Source organism: Vulpes lagopus, chromosome X (assembly GCF_018345385.1).
Source record: "Vulpes lagopus strain Blue_001 chromosome X, ASM1834538v1, whole genome shotgun sequence".
NCBI lineage: Eukaryota > Metazoa > Chordata > Mammalia > Carnivora > Canidae > Vulpes > Vulpes lagopus.
Window position 1 is genome coordinate 10,773,747 of NC_054848.1, and position 23,450 is coordinate 10,797,196.

Here is a 23,450-nt window from a genome sequence, read left to right on the forward strand (position 1 = left end):
GACATTAAAGGCATTCAAATTGGCAAAGAAGAAGTCAAACTCTCCCTCTTCGCCGATGACATGATACTCTACGTAGAAAACCCAAAAGCCTCCACCCCAAGATTGCTAGAACTCATACAGCAATTTGGTAGCGTGACAGTATACAAAATCAATGCCCAGAAATCAATGGCATTTCTATACACTAACAATGAGACTGAAGAAAGAGAAATTAAGGAGTCAATCCCATTTACAATTGCACCCAAAAGCATAAGATACCTAGGAATAAACCTAACCAAAGAGGTAAAAGATCTATACCCTAAAAAAAAAAAAAAAAAAAAAAAAAAAAAAAAAAAAAAAAAAAAAGATCTATACCCTAAAAACTATAGAACACTTCTGAAAGAAATTGAGGAAATTGGTGAATATGTGAAAAATATTCCATGCTCATGGATTGGCAGAATTAATATTGTAAAAATGTCAATGTTACCCAGGGCAATTTACACGTTTAATGCAATCCCTATCAAAATACCATGGACTTTCTTCAGAGAGTTAGAACAAATTATTTTAAGATTTGTGTGGAATCAGAAAAGACCCCGAATAGCCAGGGGAATTTTAAAAAAGAAAACCATAGCTGGGGGCATCACAATGCCAGATTTCAGGTTGTACTACAAAGCTGTGGTCATCAAGACAGTGTGGTACTGGCACAAAAACAGACACATAGATCAATGGAACAGAATAGAGAACCCAGAAGTGGACCCTGAAATGTATGGTCAACTAATATTTGATAAAGGAGGAAAGACTATCCATTGGAAGAAAGACAGTCTCTTCAATAAATGGTGCTGGGAAAATTGGACATCCACATGCAGAAGAATGAAACTGGACCACTCTCTTTCACCATACACAAAGATAAACTCAAAATGGATGAGAGATCTAAATGTGAGACAAGAGTCCATCAAAATCATAGAAGAGAACACAGGCAACACCCTTTTTGAGCTCGGCCACAGTAACTTCTTGCAAGATACATCCACAAAGGCAAAAGAAACAAAAGCAAAAATCAACTATTGGGACTTCATCAAGATAAGAAGCTTTTGCACAGCAAAGGATACAGTCAACAAAACTAAAAGACAACCTACAGAATGGGAGAGGATATTTGCAAATGACATATCAGATAAAGGGCTAGTTTCCAAAATCTATAAAGAACTTATTAAACTCAACACCAAAGAAGCAAACAATCCAATCATGAAATGGGCAAAAGACATGAAGAGAAATCTCACAGAGGAAGACATAGACATGGCCAACACGCACATGAGAAAATGCTCTGCATCACTTGCCATCAGGGAAATACAAATCAAAACCACAATGAGATACCACCTCACACCAGTGAGAATGGGGAAAATTAACAAGACAGGAAACCACAAATGTTGGAGAGGATGTGGAGAAAGGGGAACCCTCTTACACTGTTGGTGGGAATGTGAACTGGTGCAGCCACTCTGGAAAACTGTGTGGAGGTTCCTCAAAGAGTTAAAAATAGACCTTCCCTATGACCCAGCAATTGCACTGTTGGGGATTTACCCCAAAGATTCAGATGCAATGAAACGTCGGGACACCTGCACCCCGATGTTTCTATCAGCAATGGCCGCAATAGCCAAACTGTGGAAGGAGCCTCGATGTCCATCGAAAGATGAATGGATAAAGAAGATGTGGTCTATGTATACAATGGAATATTACTCAGCAATTAGAAACGACAAATACCCACCATTTGCTTCTACGTGGATGGAACTGGAGGGTATTATGCTGAGTGAAATAAGTCAATCGGAGAAGGACAAACAGTGTATGTTCTCATTCATTTGGGGAATATAAATAATAGTGAAAGGGAATATAAAGGAAGGGAAAAGAAATGTTGGGAAATATCAGGAAGGGAGACAGAACATAAAGACTCCTAACTCGGGGAAACGAACTAAGGGTGGTGGAAGGGGAGGAGGGCGGGTGTTGGAGGGGAATGGGTGACGGGCACTGAGGTGGACACTTGACGGGATGAGCACTGGGTGTTTTTCTGTATGTTGGTAAATTGAACACCAATAAAAATTAATAAAAAAAAAAAAAACACCGTGTTTCTATACAGGGGATTAAAACCTTCCTCTTGACCTAGAGCTAGTTCCTTTTAATCAGCTGGGAAAGTGCAGGCATTCCATCCAGGGCAATATGACCTCCTGAGTCTATGCACAAATTGTTGATAAACACTTGTAAAGCACCATGTCAGGTGCTCATCATGCACGAGACATTATAGAGGAGATAATGAGAGCGATCAAAAAGGAAAGCCGAGTTCCCCTCTAGCAGGATGGAGAAGACAACGTGAAGGAGGTAAAGGGGAGGGAGGAGAAGTTGGCTCACCGTTCATTTGCCCGGGTGGACAGACAAATGGGTGTCTCATGTGCAAAGTGAAGATAGGTTTAGTGAGCCTGTAAAATGAATGAAAAATTGGGTTAAAAGAGTTTTTTGTAATTGAAAAAGTTAATCCTCAACAATATGTTTAAAAAATTAAGGGGTGTTTAAAAAACACATTTATTGAGGTAAAACTGACATATAATATTTAAGAAGTACAGTTGAAGTTTTGACATTGTGTATACACCAGTGAATCTACTACCACTGTCGAAATGATGAACATACCCATCAGATCTCTTTCCCTGTGGCCCTCTCTAATCCCTCTCCCTGTCCTTCCCATCACATCCCCCAGCCCCAGGAAATTACTGATTTGCTTTCTGTCACCATACTTTGAATTTTATACCAATAGAGTCTAATAATATATACTTTTTTGATCGACTTGTTTCACTTTGCATAGTTATTTTATGGTTCATCCATGTTGTGTGTTCATTCTTTTTATTGCTAATATTCCATTATATGAGTATGTCATTGTTTATACAGTAAGCTGTTGATAGACATTTGGGTTGATTCCAATTTTGAGCTATAACAAATAAAGCTTTGATGGTAGTCTTTGTGTAGGCATATACTTTCTCTTTATCAGATAAATACCTAGGAGTAGGATGGTCAAATCATAAGGTAGGTGTTTAACTTTTTAAGAAATTGGCATGAACGGTTCTCCAAAGTGGTTGTATATTCCCACCAGCGGGATATGAAAATTCCTGTTTCTCCATATCCTTGCAAACATTTACTATGTTCAGTCTTTGTTATCTTAGACCTTTGAATAGGTGTAGTAGTATCTCATTGTGGTTTTAATTTCCATTTCCCTAAGGACAAATGATATTGAGCATATTTTTATTGCTTATTTGGCATCTGCATGAAGTGCTTTCTTTGATGAAGTGTCTGTCCAGTCTTTTCCCCATTTTATATTGAGACATTTATTTACTTTTTAAGTTTGAGAGTTTTAAAATATATTTTGGGTGCAAGCCTTTTATTAGAGAAAAGGTTTGCAAATAGAGAGCTAGCACTTCAGTGGATTCAGAGGTGAATAAGAGCTAGACTCTGCTTATAGGAGCTCACATCTCAAGGAAGGGATGAGGACAATAAAAACTAATTGCTGACCACTGTGGGAGCTACAATCAATACCTTTGCCATGGCAGTGTAGAAGAGAGTACAATAAATTTCACTCAGGAGAGCTTGGAGAGATTGCCCAGAGGAGGGGAACTTAAAGCTTTGTTTTGAAATGTGAAGAGTCAGATGAGTGAAGAACATCTGTAAGAGAACATTCTAGGCAAAGAGAATCTGTGCAAAGGCAGGAAGGTAGGTTTGGGAATCATGAGTTCTGGGTGACCAGAGGGAATAGGGGAGAATGAAAAAGGGTAGGGCGAGGAAGGCTGAGACTAGCTTGTCAGATTGTGGAACGTTTTGTAGATTAGGTTTAAGAATCTGAGCTTCATCTTCAAAGCAATAGGGAGTCCGGTAAAGGGTTTTAAGTTTCTGAGTAAAATGGTCAGATTTGCATTTTAAGAAAATGTCCTGCAGTGATAGAGAAGGATTAGAGGATAATGAATTCAGAAAGAGTGATAAGAACCTAAACAAAGCAGTAATAGCAGTGACAAGGGAGAGGGGAATTGGATTCTCAAGATATTTAAGAGGAGTGATAGCTGTTGGTAAATGTTTAGATGTTATGGGTAAAGGAGATGGTGCTATAAGGGCTGACTCCCAGGTGCTATAAGGGCTGTTTCCCAGGTTGAAATAATGGGATGATTTGGGGGCACATTCATTACATCCAGGAATATATGAATTGGCACAGGAGAGGTGGGGAGTATTAGGGGTTCAGCTTATAACACTGATTCATTTATTTAGCACATTTTTACTGAGTTGCTACCAGATGTTAGGAACTGGGAATCTGATGAAGATCAGAGTAGATGTTATTATAACCTTCACAGAGTAAAAAGTCTAGCATGGAAGAGAGACAATGGAATAGTCCCACAAGTGTGTAATTTAAAACAATTGGCTCTGAATTGCCTAACATAAGACAATAGGGTTTTTGGATAGTGCATTCAGGTGGATCGCAGTCTCAAGAAACACGACCTTGAAGAAGTAAAGTTTAAGAGGAAATCTGAAGGAGGTAGGCTGAAAAAGATCAAAGAATAATGTTTAAAATAGAAGGAACAAAGCAGGTTAAATACTCTGGGTCATCCAGGGAGAGGTTTCCAATAAGTAGATAGAAACATCTACCCAGAAACAAGGCCTCAGATGGAGAAGTTATCAATCCGTGGGGGCAAGTAAAAGCATGGCTGAGCATGAGAACTTTGAGAAAGGGTTGTAGGATCTGGAAAGAATAAGACTGACAGTTGACCTGTGGCATATCAATATTTAAAGTGCAGGGTGAGTAGGAGAGCCAGTTAGCTAAAGAACAAGGAAGAACAGTCAAGTATCTAAAAGAAGAGGGATAAAGCCAAGAAATAGGAAATTCATGACAATGCCCAGTGGGTGGAAATGACTGTTCTGGTTTATGTTATTCTCCTTCCCTCACCCTATGTGTTCAACCGACCGAGCCACCCAGGTGCTCCTGGTATTAACTGATTTTTTTTATTGTCTCTTGTCAAGCTGAACCAGGTCCCTGCCTCATTATTTTCAAGGAAGGTGTGCACGTAAAGAAAGATATTTTTTATATTGGTTCTAAACATTCTCAAGGGAACATGTTCTGTCATTTTCCCCTTTGCGTGTTATTCAGAAGAGTGAGTTTTAATTTTGGAGTCATGCAATCACTTTCCAGCGTATTTTAAATGTAATTACATTTCAAATTGTGTGCTTTGTGAAATGAGTCAGAATCTTGTAGCCATTTCTTTTCTTCTGGGAAGAAAAATCAAGACCCCCCAAAGAGAAGGTCCTCCCACTCTGTAATAATGGCATGCATCTGTACCTAAGAATGTTTTTTAGGCAGGCTTGCTGTAAAGCTCAAACAAACTACTCAAAGAAAAACTATTACCCCTTTCCCTGCCTCCTTGCTTCTATGAGTTAGTCTTTCAAAGTCTAACTCGTCTTCCACATAAAGTTAACTCCAATATTATAGTCCTCAACCCATTTCCCTTGTGTTAATAACAATCATTTCCTAAGAACCTGATATGTATCATGCACTATGCTAAGCATTATTGAACAATGCATTGCCTTGCCTAACTTCAAGCAATTTTGTGAGGTAGATTTATGACACTCATGTTATAGAGGAGGAGGCTGAGTCTTAGAGATGCTAAATGATTTGCCAGATCTGCTGAACTCTAAGATATTAAACAAATAAAGGTCACTTTATCACTCAGGATATGCCCAGTTATGCTGCAGTAACAAATAAGCCACATCTCTTAATAGCAAATGTTTGTTTCTCACTCACATGGCATGTGCATCTAGGCCAGTTCTGCTGAATGTCCCCTTGGCCCATGACCCAAGCTGTCGAGGATGTCACAATCTTGAAATTTGTTGACTGTCAAGGTGAAGGGAAAGATGGTTTTGTACCAGCAGTTGAATGCTTTGGCATAGAAGTGACAAGTATTGCTTCAGTGCACAACTCATTGGCCAGAGCTACTCACTTGGCCCCACCCAACCACAAGCCATTCAGAAAATGCAAGCTGACTTAGGACTTGGAAGGCAGAAGAGTACAAAGCTGAAGTAAAGTCCACAAAAGTTAGGGAAGTTCTATTAGGTTTCTGCATCCACTTCGGTGCTTGCATTCTAAATTGTAGCTGATAAAGATATTAAAATTGTATTGCAAAAGTGAAACCAAAATGAGCTATCACTTTTAAACCCACTAGGATGGCTGTAATCAAAAAGACAGAAAATAATAAGTGTTGATGAGGATGCAGAGAAATTGCGATCCTTATACTTTGCTGGCGAGAATATAAAATGGTACAGTCAGGGGATCCCTGGGTGGCGCAGTGGTTTAGCTCCTGCCTTTGGCCCAGGGCGCGATCCTGGAGACCCAGGATCGAATCCCACGTCGGGCTCCTGGTGCAAGGAGCCTGCTTCTCCCTCTGCCTGTGTCTCTGCCTCTCTCTCTCTCTCTCTCTCTCTCTGTGACTATCATAAATAAAAATAAATAAAAATTAAAAAAAAAATGGTACACTTTGGAGAATAGTCGGGCAATTCTGTAAGTGCTAAACATGGAGTTATCATATGACTTAGCAATTCTACCCTACCCTAGGTATATACACAAGAGACATGAAAATATATGTCCACACAAAAACTTGTACACTAATGTTCATAGCAGTGTTATTCAGAATAGCTAAAAGTGGAAATAATCCAAGTGTCCATTATCACCTAAAAAATGGATAAACAGATGTGATATATCATTAAAATGGAATATTACTTTAAAAAACAAAACGATGCAGGATTGATACGTGCTACTACTTGCATGAGCCCTGCAAACATTATGCTAAATAAAATAATCCAGTCACAAAAGATCACATAATGCACATTTATTGCATTAATCTACTTATAAGAGATGTCAGAAATAGGCAAGTCCATAGATATAGAAAGATCAATGGTTACCTAGGACTGAGGGTGTTGGGAGGAAATGAGGAAATGTAGCATGTACCAGTACTCAGTGTCTGGCTGTTTAGGACAACTGACACTGAAATCATGATACTGTCCCTAGAATAGATCCATTAGGAATGGTAACATCTGGCATGAGGGAAGTACCTCCCAAGCAAGCATCCTGCAGACTGATGAAAGACTTTTATTAGGCAAAATTGGGTTTAAATGAGAGAGGGGAAGAAAGGAGATGAGATAGGTTTATTGTTACCAACCCAAGGAGGCAGATCTCGAAGGGGAAAAAATAACATTGAAAATCTTGCTATTATGTTAAACTATGATGAATTTATCATGTATAGAAACTAATCTGTATTTTAGATTTTTAAAATTCCTCTTCTGAAAAAGTGTTATGAACTTGGAGCTATGTTATTTGAGCACTCTCAATTTTTTTAATGGCATACAGAATTTTGGATCTCAGAAATAATTTTCTATGTGAACTAGACACATTCCAAAGTGGAAATCAAAGTTTTTAATTAAGACATGAAACTGCCAATAATAAAAATGAACAAAAAAATTACTTTGTGAAAATTCTGTTCAAGAGATGTGCATGTAACCTCATGAAATACAGTGCTCAGAACGTCTCAGAAGCCAAAACTATATTTATAATTCTGTCCAGGATGAGACATGCTCTGATTTGAAATGGTCTCAAGACAATGCAACCAAAGTGTTAAATAACTGATATTTGCAGACAAAATTTTGCCTTAGAAAAGATGACCTTCTTGGGACAGAACCAACTGAGATAAAGAAGAAGACCCTGGCAAAAAGCCCAGATCTAAAATCTTGGGAAAAGATAAACTACTCTTTCCTGTCTGGAACATTTAATATTTTGACCTGAAACTGTAAGAAAGTTCACGGGGGCGGGGGAGACCTGTGGGTAAGGGCTTCTGCCTCCAGCCCCACCTCTTCAATGAAGGGTGATTCAAAATTGGGGAAGTTAAAAAAAAGATTAAAAAAATTGGGGAAGTTCCCCAAGAGAAATTTGGCTAAATGAAATTTGATTTTAAAATACTTGAAAAGAAAAATTCTCTAGCTTCCTTAGACAAATTAAAAGGGATCCTGGGGGGGGGGGCAAACAAGAAATATAGCTCAAATAAGAAATTTTTGAGGACATTGGATCCCCAGAAGGGAAGAGGGATTAAATCCTTTCACAAGGTAGATTTAAGATAAAACCCCCACCCCAACCTTGAACAGAGTGGCAGCTATTAACAGAATGATACCTCAGGAGACCTGTAAGTGAATCCACGTGGCTCTCAGGTACAGATGTTGCCTCTACCTGAAACAAGATGCTAATTAAACATGAGTATGAAAATCTCTTACCATATCCCAAGCAAGCAGGCAACCAACACGGTTAAATTATTGCAAATCATCAATTCTGAAACACACAGACTACCAAACTATTAAAAATAAATTACTTGCTTCTGGCTCCTTCCAAGTAGGAATTTCAACATGCAGTAGACCTGTTTAGATTTGGGAAAGCTATATCTCACATTTGGAGATCTTATTATGCCCTATTCACCAAGTTCTCTGGAAGAGAATGACTGATCACTCCTTGTCTGTAGTAATTATATACAGAATTAAACATTAGAAGGGCTAAAATCCCTGCAAAATGTTGAATAATTGCATCAAAATATTCTATAGCTACAATTTGCTAAATTCTCATATTTGTTTTACATGTGGATTAAAACTTTTGGAATATGTCCAAAAATGTTGGAGGAATTGACTATACAGGGATTTGGGGATATTTAAATGTAATATGATTACAGAATTACAAATGAAATGTGCCATAATCCAAATGTGCTAGTGTTTTCTGAGTCGGCACTTATAAAATACAGACAATTCATAGAAATTTTTCTACCTGAACTCTTGGGATTAAGTTTTATAAGTGTCTCTAATTTCCCAATATCAATGTGGTTGTATTTTTTAACACTTTTGGTTGGTGTTTGAAAAGGTAGACTGGTACAACACTGAGATAAACAATTTCAGTATATTTCGTGTCAGTTATCTATTGCCATAGTAACGCTACATGACAAAAAAACCCTCAGTAGCATAAAACATTAAGTGTTTATTGCTTATACATTTGGAGTGGTTGGTTAAAGTGGCTCTCCCATTCTTGGCTAGGCTCACTCACATGTGTGGAATGGCTCACTGTTGGTTGCTCTTGGCTGGCTGTGGCTTGGGTAAATGGGGGGATTCAGATATGCTACATGTATCTTTCATCCTCCTGGGTATGTTTTTGTGGCAGAGGCAGAGAAAAGGGAGACAGCAGAAACATACAAGGTTTCTTGAGAACTAGGCTCAAAACTGGCACGCTATTACCTGCACCACATTCTCCTGGCTAAGGCACGTCACAAGACCAACTCAGATACAAAAGATGGAAAAATACCTTCTGTCTCTTTAGTAATAGAAATGGCAAAGTCACGTGGTAAAGGGTATGGACACAAGAAGGGGAATGCAGGTGAAAAACTGGGGCTCCTGACAGAATCAATCTGCTAAATATATATAAACACAAGGCCTTTAAAAAGTTATAGTTCAATATTAAGGTCCCCATGATAAATAATAAATCACGGCATGCTGACCCATAACAATGAAAAGTCAGAGAGCTTTGGGAAAACCCTAAAGGTTTATAATTATCTGTATTGACCCATTCCATGCTACTGCTGGCAAAGTTGTGGGAATCTAGTTAAATTACTGGATAGCCTGTGTCTCTGTATTCTTTGGTGTTCTCTTGGAGGGATATTGGGATTTCTTGTTCTTTTTAGACAATTGACGATGACAGGTATAGACAAGGGAGATCATTCAGACTAGGGGATGGCGAACTTTTGCTTTAAAGGGCCAGATAGTAAACATTTCAGGTTTTGTGGGCCAGACAGTCTCCATCACAACTGCTCAACTCTGCCCTTCTAGTGCAAAAGCAGCCAGAGACCACATGTAAACAAATGGGCTTGCATGCATTCCAGTAAAGTTTTATTTTAAAAATCAGGCAATGAGCCAGATTTGGCTGATGGGTTACAGTTTGCTGACCCCTAATCTAGACTTTCATACTTTGGTGCCAATTCCACAATGCTTACGCAAAAGAGAAAGAAGAGAAAATAAAGACTTCTAAATTTGGAACAATATAAATCAAGAACATTGTCTTGTAGTTGTAAAATATGGCAGGGTATACCAGAAGTTACTGGAAGGGATAAATAAAATGGATTAATAAATTCTCATACTAGAGAAAGGTAAAAAGCATACCTGAATACCTAGACTTTGGAGAAAAAGTGATTTTTCTGCTTTATGCCAGTAGTTTGAAGCTCGTGTGTCATGTTGTTCAGCTTTGAGTTTCCTTGTAAAATCATACAATGTACTCTCCCTGGTACCCACATGTCTCTCTTTGGGCTGGGAGGACTGAAAATGAACCTGGAATACCTTGGTGAGCATATAGTTTTTAAATATCTGGAGATGATGACCCCTTAAAAGGGTCCCTCTCAGGCATGCCGTGACAAATTGAACATCAAAAAGTCAGGGATGATTAGGCTAAATTGGGATCAGCTGAGCCTGTGGATGGCATTAAGTCCAAATTGACACTCTCAAAAGGCAAACAATAAATATGCACTCAAGGGAATGTTCTTATTGCCTATCAGTTTGAGCAGATTATTTGTATCCAATTATCAAAACAGGAAGAGGGTAGAGGACAAATAATTCAAATGAAAGAGTAATATGGACCACTTCAGTTTGTTTAGTGGCTGTAACACTTTCCTTTCTTTGGGAAGTTTGAAAATTTTTTATGCCTCTCATGTGAGCTACAAATTAGCATATTCCCATTAGTCATGTCATCTCTCCATGGATGTCTCAAACATAAATCCAAAACGGAGTCATTAAATTCTCTCTCTCTCTCTCTCTCTCTCTCACACACACACACACACACACACTTCTCTTCCAGAGTTTCCCATCTCTGTAAATGAGCCACCATCCACTCAGCTGAGCTAGCCACCCTCCACGTCCAGTTGATTTCTGAGTCCTGTGTACCTTCCCACTTACATGTCTCTCAACTTTATCTTCTCCCCATATATACCACCAACCTGGTTCAAGCCATGATTTTTCGTGACCCAGACCACTGCCATGGCTTCCTAACTGGTCCCTTCCATGAAGTTTTGCTTCCCTCCTGCACATTCTCTGTTCTCCAGTTACATAAACAAAACACAGTCATATCAGCATCGTTTAAACCCTTTGATGCTTCCTAAATCCTTTATAAAAAAGACCAGTTGCCTAAACTTGGCTCATGAAGCCTTCCATGATCTAGATGCAGCCAATCTGTTTTGCCTGTTCCACCTTATCTTTCCCCTTTGCCCACTCTGCTCAGCCTTTCTGAGCTGTCTTGAATACACCAGTGCTTCTATGCTCTCGCACTTACTGTTCTTTCCCCATGCTCATGTCTCCACACTCATCTCTTTTCAACTTCCAACCCATTTCCCTGCTTCCCTCTTACACTCTCCTTCCCTTTAGAGGGCCTTTTCTGTCTTACCAATCTATATTGTAGGACTCAAGAAGGTAGAGGCTGATCCTCATGCACATACTGTTGCATTTCTAGTACCCAGTACCACTCTCGGCACATAATAGATGTTCCATAAATCATTGTAGAATGGGTAAATTAATACCTGAATTATGTTGCTATGTGTGACTTTGGTGGGAGGTATCAAATTTCTTTCAGATAGAAAAGATGCTCAACATCACTCATCCTCCGGGAAATACAAGTCAAAACTACAGTGTGGGGTAGCCGGGGTAGCTCAGCAGTTTAGCGCCACCTTCAGCCCAGGGTGTGATCCTGGAGACCCGGGATGGAGTCCCACATCGGGCTCCCTGCATGGAGCCTGCTTCTCCCTCTGCCTGTGTCTCTGCCTCTCTCTCTCTCTCTCTCTCTCTCTCTCTCTCTCTCTGTCTCTCATGAATAAAATCTTAAAAAAAAACCCACTACAGTGTGATGTCATCTCACATCTGTCAGAATGGCTAAAATCAACAGCACAAGAAAAAACAGGTGTTGCTGAAGATGTGCAGAAAGGGAAACCCTCTTGCACCATTGGTGGGAATGCAACCTGGTGCAGTCACTCCAATGAACAGTATGGAGGTTCCTCAAAAAGCTAAAAATAGAACTAACTTACAACCCAGCAATTGCACTACTAGGTATTTACCCAAAGAATACAAAAGTACTAATTCAAAAGGATATATGCACTCCAATGTTTGTAGCAGCATTATTTATAATAGCTAAATTATGGAAACAGCTCAAGTGTCCATCGACTGATGAATGGATAAAGAAGATGTGATGTATATGCACAGTGGAATATTACTCAGCCATTAAAAAGAATAAAAACTTGCCATTTGCCATTACACAGCTGGAGCTAGAGAGCATTATGCTAAGCAAAATAAGTCAGAGAAAGATAAATACCATATGATTTTACTCATATGTGGAATTTAAGACACAAAACAAACAAGGGAAAGGGGAAAAAGAGAGAGAGAGAGAGAGAGAAAGAGAGAGACAAGAAACAGACTCTTGATTACAGAAAACAAACTGATGGTCACCAGAGGGGAGAAGGGTGAGGTACCCCAGGAAGGTTGTATATATTTCTACTAATTTGGGACTATAAACAAATAGTAATTTCCTCTTGGTTCAAAAACTATTTTTTCATTTACAGCCTGATGGGATTTATGAAGATACAGACTTTTTAATTTCTCTGTTTCTTGTCAGAAATCACAGACATTCTTTCATTGTATAAATTGAAGTACAAATGAAAGATATGGTCTGCCAACATGTGGAAAATGAACTCTATATTAGTTACACACTGAAGTAGAATGATAAAAAAGAAAATGCACAAAACTAGTTTTCAGAAAGGCCACATTCGAGTCCTGTCAACACCACCTCTACAATATATAGCTACATGGTAAACTTATGAAACCAGAATCCCTAAAATGTAAGCTTCATGAGAGCAAGGATCTTTTCCTGTCCATCAGTGTAGAACAGTACACCTAAAATAGTGCATTGCACAACAGATAGTTACTGCCCAATAATTATTTGTTTAACGAATGAAAAATGAAGCTTTGGGTCACATCACTCTTTTTAGTTTCAAGTTGCTACAAAATGAGGTAATATTAAAAATTCTGACCATTTCAGAAAATTACTGGGACGGGTCAAAATGTTTATAAAGATTTTAAATCTAGAGATAATTGCCCAAGTTTAGATGTCGTTATTGATGGCTGTGTGGCTTCCCTCTAATACCTGTAATCGGAATATCTAATTTTACTGGATTATTTGTTTTATTACATATGGGCGTTTATGCCCTATCATTGCAGTAAATGATTAATGTTCTTTCCTTCTAAGTGCATTATAAGCTTGAAATAAGATATGAGATTACATATATTGCCAGTAACACTCATAATTTGAAAACAGTTTGTGTTTAGAAAAAAAATAATTTTGATATAGTGGTAAATCCAAGGGAGCCTGATTTCACATGGAATAATTTCAAAGACAAGGACACATTTGTATAAAACTTCACAGTTTTTAGACATTCCGTATACATTATCTTATTTAATTTTTGTAGTAACTCTCTTATATGTAGATAGTATTGTTTCTACTTAACAGATGAAGACAATGAGGCACAGAGAGAGTAAATAAATTGTCCACTCTCACACCCTGGTAAGTGACGGGTGGGCCCTGCCCTTGAACCTGGATTTTTCTGCCCCCAAATTCTTTGCCAATTACATTTTATCACTGTGAAGAGTTTAGGCCAAAATACGAAGTTGGAGGGTGTAGTCTCCAAGGCTGCTTTCGTTTCTGACACCAGTCCTACGTTTCAGGGGGCTCCTCAAAGAACCCTCAGTTTCAATAGTTCACTAGGACTCACAGAGGTCACTGAAAGCCATTATAATCCTGGTTATGGTTTATTATAGGGAAAGGATACAGACTAAAACCAGTCAAGGGAAGAAGTGCATAGAGCTGAGTCCAGAAGGTTCCAAACACAAAACTTCTATTGTCCTCTCCCTGTGGAGTTAGGATATGTTACTTTCCAGGTATCGATATGTGAGTACTGCATATGGAGTACTGCCAACCAAGGAAGCTAACTCAAACCTCAGAGTCTGGAGTTTTTATTGAGAGTCCATTATATAACCACGATCAATTATTTGATTGCCCACATGGTTGGTCTTAGTCTCTAGGCCAACTGCCACCACATGACCCAAAGTGCACACCATATGTCACAACATCAGTTTTTCTGGTATGGCCAGCCCTCACCCTAAATCACTTGCTAGATTATTCAGTACGACTCAAGGTACCCAGGCAAACAAAGACACTCCTATCAGGCACATTATAAGAGCCTGGAGATTACCACCCAGAAAACGGGGTGAAGGGCAGGCCTTCTCTTCGGGCCAGGCCAAATTTCTTTTACCTCAGAACCATGTTGGAAAAAGAGTATGCCTAGGATAGAAAGATTTGGAAAATGTAGAAGACAGCTGGCAAATGCGTATGTATATACATGCGCGTCAATATGGCTTGTTGGAATCAAAATGTGAATCTTGATTTGGTTTTACGGTTAAACTCTCCTCTGGCCAGGGCAAATGAGTTGGGAAATGTGAGAAGTCCCAGATGAAAAAGATTTTATCATTGCCACAGTTCAGATAGGGCTCTCATAGCTCAGAAGAATGGGTACAACTGTGGGAAGTGATAAAAGCATGAAGCCCATTGTTTGGGGAGGAAAGTCGGCTGGTTTATGGTTTTTTTGTTTTGTTTTGTTTTGGTTTAGGTTGTTTTTATTGTTTTTGCTTTTAGGATATCTTAGTTGTTTTCAGTTTAAAAAATTGATATCCATTATGAGACCAGCAACAGTCAACTCCTGGGGCTTTTTGCTAAAATTGGTTTTGATACCTTAAAGAATATTGATGACATTTTAGAGTAGAACAGCCTAACAGATCCAAAATAAAAGCTTTCTAAAAAAGACTTTATCCTTTAGCTTTATCAAGAGGCCAAAAAAGACATAAAAATGAGTTCTGCTATTAGACGTAAAGGCTCCAGTCATTTCTATTTATACAACTGCTCAGCTTTATCTAGCATAAAATAAAATAGAAGGAAGCAGTACCATATATCTGAGTGAGCCGGGTGATGCATACTAATTCCTTTTGGCTTATAATTTATCTTTCTTTGGTATAATTTTTAACCACTTAACTAGATGATGACTGTTTCTGGTGTCTGGAAATCCCAAGCTATTCCTTCCCATGCCCTCTTCCCAATCATCACCCCTCAGAAACCCCCTGTTCGGCTCCTTAAAAATCTAAGATCTGTTTCTTGGATTTCGCTGGGAAGAAGGCGAATCTATGATTACCAGAGTGAATTAGTTTCATGTGTTACTCCTCTTCCCAAGAGCATTTGCAATTAAGAGAATATCACGGGGATGAAATTTTCTAGTTATGTTTCCTATCCTGGGTTTATTAGTTAGGATGAGCAAAGTTCTGCTGTAGAAACCTCTAAATTTCAGTGCATTCACACAGTAAAGGCAGATACCTCATTCAGGGAACAGATTCATGTGGGTCGGAGGCTTCTCTTGCCTTCCTTTCTTCCAAATGCTGACTCAGGGACTAGTGACTTTTATTTTGCAACTCTGACATTTTAGGGTCCTTTACATCTAGCGGTGTGGATCTAAGTATGAGAGAGGATGGAATAGATAACCTGCTCTTAGTTTCCTGGGACTGGATGTGATACACCTCTACTCAGGCTGCATTGGTCAGGATTAGTCACAGAGAGCATGACAGCTGGAAAATATAGAAAGCAAAATGAGATATGTTTGGGGGTTAGAGGGAATTTTAGGAATCTACAAATCACACTAGCAGAGAATTAACCACTCCACCAATAGGTGAGCCCAGTTTGTATCAAGAGCTCAGCAAGGTGGCTCTGTCAGTTTAAGTGTCTTCACTGCTGGTTTCAGCTCACGTCATGATCTCACAGTTGTGAGATCGAGCCCTGTATCGGGCTCTGCACTCAGCACAGAATGTGCTTAAGACTCTCTCTCCCTCTCCCTCTGCCCCCCCGCCCTTCGACTGTGTGCTCACTCTCTCTAAAATAAATGAGTCTCTAAAAAAAGAGTTTGGCAAACCTGTACTGTGACTCTAATGCAAGCTGAGAATTGTGCTAGGTTATGGGCATGCACACACACACACACACAGTGTGGTTATTCAAGAAAATCACCGTTGAGTGAGGGAGGCTGACAGGTAAACCTCTAACTACAATGTAGTATGACATTTTCAATAACAGACATATGTACCAGGAACATTTGTACAACGTGTAACTCTTCAAGATTGCAGTGTGAAAGTGAACATGAGAGAGAGTTTTCCAAAGGAAGTAACCTTGGGAAAGGTGCTGAAGGAATTCTGCAGGCCGAGAGAGGGGAAGAATAGACCTGGGAGGCAGAGCTAACAATGTCAAAACTGCAGAAGCAACTAAGAATGTGGTGTGTTGAAGAAGCTACAGTGGAATGCAGCAGGTTAATTCGCAGGTGGGGTGTAGTAGGACAGGAGGCTGGAGAGCTGGGGAGGGGTCAGCCTTTGTGGATTCTTCCTTTTAGCCATGCTGACCTGCTTAGAGTCCTGGGGGCAAAAAGAACCACACAAGTGTTCTTGGCCGGGAGATGATCAGTGTCTAAGCCACTCCTGAAAGCTTAAAACATTCCTTACCTTTACTGAGCTCTCACCATGAGCCATGCACAGGGTGGAGCATTTTGTGGACATGACCTTGTTTCATTTTCTCAGAAGCCTTATGAGGTATCATGATCACCATTTCCAGACGAGGCAACCTGGGGAACAGAGCAGGCCAACAGTTTGCCCAGGGACATACAGCTAGTCCTCGATGAAACCAGGGTTAAAACCCAGGCTATTGCTGGAATCAGATCCTTTTATCTAGACCATAGCTGTCCAACCGAAACAGAACTTGAATTATATTTATATTATATGTAAATATATGGATTATATATTAAGAAAGTTTAAATTTTCTAGTAGCCACACGAAAAAAGTAAAAAAAAAAGTGAAATTGATTTTATTATTCTTTCATTTAACCCAATAGAGCCATAATATTATTATTTCAACTTGTTATCAATATAAAACATCATTAATTAGTTATTTTACATCTTTTTTTCCATACAAGGTCTTTGAAAGCTAGTATTTTACACTTGCAGCACATCTCTCATTCAGACTAGCCACGTGTGGCAAGTGGCTACTGCATTGGACGGCACTAACCTTGAAAGATTATTTCTGTGGTTTTATTCTGTGAAGTATTTACTTACTTTGGAAGAACAACAATTTAGCTAAAGGGTACTAAGATGTCATAAAGCTAAATGTCCCTGTTTTCAGGTGGTTTGATTGTAATCACACATGGAGATTCCACAAACACACATTAAATAGCTCAATTTCAGACGATTTTCCCTCTCACAACTTATTCCAAAGTCCTTTCCTCCTCATGGCAGTGTTCAGTAGTAATTCTACCTCAAATCCTAAATTAGCACATCTGGCACTGAGAGGTGTCATGGTTCATTGTCATGACTATAAATGACAGATGGCCTGTTCGAATGCCACATGCAGAAGAGACCAACGATCTGTCCAGTATCTCTCCCAAGTCTGATTTTCTCAGAGTGATGGTAGGGGTTATATATGCCCAACATGTTTTGAATGCCAATGCGGAAATTCTAGCAATTCCAATTAGGGTCAGCATGTTGCACTCAGGGGAGGAACATCAAACATGGATAATTGAGTTTCCCAAACAGGGGATGACCTCACTGTTTGCCCTTCACAAATACACACACTCTCTTAGTCTATTTAACTAACCTCCTACCTAAATACGTCTTGTGGGAAGAGAGAGTTTATATAAGGCCATCGAAGGGTCTCTCTCAAGGCCCCTGCCTGTGTCAGACTTGATTGTGCCCATTACATACATTTATTGAAACCTATCCATCTGCCATTCTCATGCCAACCAAGATAACTCAGCCTGTATTTTGAAGTGTACAACATGTATGATAAGTCTGTCTGTGGGAAAACGTTGTGGTGGTTTATATCGCCAATGGAGTAAATTTTATCTCTTTCAAGTCTCTAATTTAATAAACTTTCTGGAGTTTCTATGACTAAAAAATTATCCTGGATATCGGGAGTTGACTACCGTTCCTGCCCCGAAGTAGCAGAGCACCTTGGTTTGAGATGAATTGAAGTTAGAGCTGCAGCTTTCTTGCTTATTTAATCTTGGAGTGAGCTATTTCAACTAAGCCTCAGTTTCTGTATCTATAAAATGGAGCTTATGATTGAACCTACCTGGTAGAGTTGTCACAATTTAAGTATGAAATACAGAAAGCACGTAGCTTAGCAGCTGGCAAAAAATAAGTGATTGATAAATATTCTCCCCTAATTGCCTTTGTCTGTTTCTTTCTATGGTTATCATCTTCCTGTGGGAAGGCAGACACATAAATATCTGTAATGAAAACCATAGGGCAGCAAATGCTGGTTGTGCTGTGAATCAATGTTGGGAAGGTAGAAGAACTACTCATTCTGATGATATTTTAATGGAGGTGGTAGCATTTGCCTAGAGCTTTGAAGCATGAAAAGGGAGAGAGAGAGAAAAGAAGGAAATTCTTGGCAAAACTACAGATAGTGGAAGTGTAGCACATAGCTCAGAATATCAATAGGACTGGTGTATTGGGCTATTGGCTTTGGTATGGAGAATAATTTGGTTCTCAGTAACGGCTTTGAATATAGGACCGAGAAATTTGAGACTTTCTCAATAAAGGTACAGACATTAATCATTTGTGAGACGGGCAATCAAAATACAATGTGTGTTTCTTTAGAACGGTAACATTGAAGGCATTGCAGAAAACAAAATTAAGATAGAGACCATCTGGGCATCTTCAAGACATGGCTGATATTTAAGATGGGTCATGAAGAGTTAAACTTCTTTTTTTTTTTAAAGATTTTATTTATTTGAGAGAGAGAGACAGAGAGACAGAGAGAGACGGAGAGTGAGAGAGCGCACAAGTGGAGGGGAGGGGCAGAGGAAGACGGACAAGCAGACTCCCTGCTGAGCAGGGAGCCCGATGTGGGGCTCCATCCCAGGACCCTGGGATCATGACATGAGCCGAAGGCAGACACTCAATTGACTGAGCCACCCGGAGGCCCCCACAAGTTAAACTTGTTGACTTGACTTTCTAGCCTCACTCACTACTAGTACAAAGACATTCTCAATAAAAAGGAAACTGTCAGTGATTTTTTTACCCTGTGTATTAATTATCAAGATTTGAAAGATTATAAAATAGATTTGGAAAACAAGGCCCAATTCTAAGACAATAAACAAATTGAAGATCTCTTGTTTTCAGTATCTAGTATAATGGTAAACATGTTGCCCTAATGGTAAGAAAAAAGTGTAGAGGGCTTTTAAAAAATTCCAGTGCCTGTGTCCCGCCCAAGTCTAGTTACAACAGAATCTCTGAGTGTGAAAACCACAGACCTTTCTTAGGTACTTGAAACAAATGTGGATGTTTAATAAGCAATGACTTATGGCTTATGATAATCTATATACAGTGTTGCACACTGATCATCTAATTGGTTCAAGTCTTCCCTTCCCTACATGTATGCTTTGTAGACAAGTGACTTATCAAGGAAAAGTTCACAATTCCAATGCCTCTCCACACGCAATTCTTTCTCTTCCATGATGATAATGAGAGATCACCAGAAGCAAAGGGATATCAGCCTAGTGTACTGCTTCTAAAATATTCTACCAAAGTACCCATTGTGGCAAAAAACAAAAATTTAAAAATCTATTCTCAGGGAACTAGCAGGCTTATTATTTTTTTGAACTAAGGCTTCTGTGAATATTACATTTGCACAGTATATTTATATTTGCTTAACTTGAAAAATGGCATCAGAGTAAATTCTATCAAGTAAAATTAACATGCCAGAAAAATGTACCCACGGTTTTCCTGTGGTTTCTCATATTGCTTGGTACTCTCTCTGCTTGACATCTCCGAGAACACATGTTTGTCAGTTTAAACAGCATAGAGAGCAAAGAGAAGGTTTAACTCAAAATTACCAGACTTGAAATTTTAAATACTACTAGTTAGTTAAGTGGCCTTAGTAAATAACTTGACCTTTCTGGATGCACACACACATACACACACACATAAACATATTAAATGATATCTGGGGGCCCCTTTCATACTAAAAACATTCAACGTGGAAATTCTGTATGATCTTATTAAAGACTAGAAGTCAGAGAGTTGTATAGTCATTAAAGAGTTGAAACAGGAAAATCTATGAATGAGAGGGGTGTGTGTTTATGTGTGGGCATATTGTTTCATTTATTAATTCTTTGGGAATCTGTTATGTAGAGATGTAAATTCACTCAAAGTTTGGATATCTTACTTCTCTTAGATCAACTTTAAAGCTCACATCTTATTTTTTAGTATAGTTTACACACAACACTAGGTTAGTTTCAGGTATACAACACAGTGATACAACATCTCTATACATTATGCTATGTTCACCACCAAAAACTTACATTTTTAACTATTTGCTAATTAGTTGCTTTTTCAAGTGGGTGTAGTGAACAATTTCCTTACATTGTGTTTCAATCATTGATTTCTGCATACAAGCCATCCCCAAATACAGTGGCTTAGAATAGCAATAATGTATTACTTCTCACCGGATCTATGGATTGACTGTGCAGTTGCACTGCCCTAATGAGAGCTCACTGCTGGTGGCTCCCTCTGCTTGGATGGCTGGGCCTCTCCCTTCACATGGTCTTTCATGTCTGCTTCTCCATTATGGCCTCAGGGTTCTGGGAGGGAAAAACCCAATGCACACACATGTATCAAGCCTCCACTTGAATTGCATTTGCTGATATTCCACTGGCCAAAGCAAGGCATGTGGCTAAGTCCAGAGTCCAAGTGGCAGAGGATTACCCAGGACAAGACTTCTGAGGGGCATGATTCATTATTTAACAATCTACCACAACTTCTTGTCCATTTTGACAAAAGTGGGAGACAACACAGTTTGAATAGATCTGCCCTACAACCCAAATATTGCACTGCTGGGGATTTACCCCAAAGATACAGATGCAGTGAAACGCCGGGACACCTGCACCCCAATGTTTCTAGCAGCAATGTCCACAATAGCCAAAACGTGGAAGGAGCCTCTGTGCCCATCGAAAGATGAATGGATGAAGAAGCTGTGGTCTATGTATACAATGGAATATTACTCAGCCATGAGAAACAACAAATACCCCCCATTGGCTTAGACGTGGATGGAACTGGAGGGTATTATGCTGAGTGAAATAAGTCAATTGGAGAAGGACAAACTTTATATGGTCTCATTCATTTGAGGAATATAAAAAATAGTGAAAGGGAATAAAGGGGAAAGGAGAAAATGTGAGTGGGAAATATCAGAAAGGGAGACAGAACATGAGAGACTCCTAACTCTGGGAAACGAACAAGGGGTGGTGGAAATGGAGGTGGGCGGGGGGTGGGGGTGACTGGGTGACGGGTACTGAGGGGGGAACTTAATGGGATGAGCACTGGGTGTTATTCTATATGTTGGCAAATTGAACACCAATAAAAAATAAATTAAAAAAAAGAAGAATGCTACGAAGACATTCTCTCTTCAAAAATCTCCCTTTGAAAAAAAAATAAATAAAAATCTCCCTTTGAATGCATGCAACCCTGATGTTTATGGAAGCATTATCAACAATAGCCAAATTATGGGAAGAACCCAAATGTCCACTGACTGATGAATGGATAAATAAGATGTGTGGAGTATATATATATATGCTATATATATATATACCACATATATAAAATGCAGTATTACTCAGCCATAAAAAAGAATGAAATCTTGCTATTTGCAGCAATATGGACAGAGCTAGAGAATATTATGCGAAGTGAAATAAGTCAGTGAGAGAAAGACAAATACCATATGGTTTCACTCATATGTGGAATTCAAGAAACAAAACAAATGAACATGGGGGAAGAAAAAGAGGCAAACCAAGAAACAGACTCTTAACAACAGAGAACAAGCTACTGGTGACCAGAGGGGAGGAGGTGGGGGGATGGGGAAAACAGGTGATGGGGATGAAGGAAGGCACTTGCTGTGCTGAGCACTGGGTGTTGTAAGTGTGAACTCACTCAGTAAATTCTACACCTGAAACTAATATTACACTGCATGCTAACTAACTGGAATTTAAATAAAAAGTTAAAAAAAACTCCCTTTGTTGTGTTACCAGAGAAACCACATTCAGAGTTTCATTGCATTTGGATTAAGGCGGGGGTTCTCTACTAGAGCTCATTTCAGAATTATTGTGATATTTTCTCAAAAGACAGGTACCCAGCTCCCCGCCAAAGCAACCGAATGAAATCATTCCGTAGTTGATTCTAATGTACATGTGTCCTGGTTAAGGCTGACTGAGTCACGAATTCCATTTTTGGGAACAACGGATTAATGTGTGGGAGACCAAAGCAAAAGTGAGAGGCCAGGTCCTTGGGGTGAGAGCCAGACCGTAAGGTAACTCACTGAGGTTTCTGATTCCTCCTTTTCAGGCCCTGCAGAAGTGGTGGGGCTCCTCACTGTGGAACGTGGGAATTGTTGCCAATGCTAGTTTTGTTCTCCAGTCTCTCAGCCCAAACCGAGAGTTTCATTTTAATATTTTGTTACAAATAATTTAAATGACTAGTCCTTAGGAAGTCAGTAATCCCTTTATACTGGATTTTAGGTAAGTACCACAGGGGAACAAAAACAGTTCCTTGCTGATGTGGTTAGGGCTTACTCTTGTTGAAGGTAGCTAATATTATAGATTAGCATATAATTTATCTCATTTATTCATTTAAAGTATAAAAAATTCTTGAAGGGAATAAAACATACTAATGAGATACTCATTGGGGATTAGGGAAAAGTAATATCAAATTTAACACCAAACTTAACTATGATCTTAATTTACCTCCAGTTTGTCTTTGAAAGTTGAATAAAGTAGTTTATTATGAGTCTTTTCCTAGTGTTTCTCTTGAGATGTTGGAGCAGCACGTTGGCTTTCTCATCTCCCTCTGCTAGGTGTATATCCGGTACACGCTCTCGCTGCTCAGGGGTGAGAACTTCCTTGCCCTTCTAACTTCCATACGTCCTCTTCTCTAGTAGGCAAAGGCGAGGGGAAAAATAGCAGGCCTCACTGTGACTTTCCGGGTCTCAGGGTGAGAAAGTAATTTACTCATCAAGAGATCACACCTCTTCTTTTTTTTTTTTTTTTTAAAGAAGCTTCCATTGGCATGCATAATTTTTATAAATGCTGACTTCAATCACATGCTTAAGATTATCTATTAACCATTCAAACAGGAACCTGGCTCCTTTTGAAACCGGTCTATTTTTAAAGGGCTACACCCCCTTTTTTATTTTTGGACACTGCCTTTGAAATTCATTTAAAAATAACCATTTCCAAA

The 23,450-nt window shown here is 39.1% G+C and overlaps 1 long non-coding RNA gene across 4 annotated transcripts in view; it reads right to left on the reverse strand.

Annotated features, from left to right (window-relative positions):
* The window catches only part of LOC121482924, a 311,920-nt gene extending 288,675 nt beyond the window's left edge, over positions 1-23,245 (reverse strand). The window contains exons 1-5 of one of the 4 annotated variants that reach the window (XR_005985662.1): positions 22,958-23,245; positions 16,672-16,790; positions 8,199-8,254; positions 5,786-5,875; positions 2,368-2,435 (exon numbers count right to left, since the gene is read on the reverse strand). This is a non-coding gene — a long non-coding RNA (uncharacterized LOC121482924). The remainder of the gene's footprint in view (positions 1-2,367; positions 2,436-5,785; positions 5,876-8,198; positions 8,255-16,671; positions 16,791-22,957) is intronic. The other 3 variants (XR_005985665.1, XR_005985664.1, XR_005985663.1) reach the window with 3 other exon arrangements.
* Between the last annotated feature and the right edge of the window lie 205 nt (positions 23,246-23,450).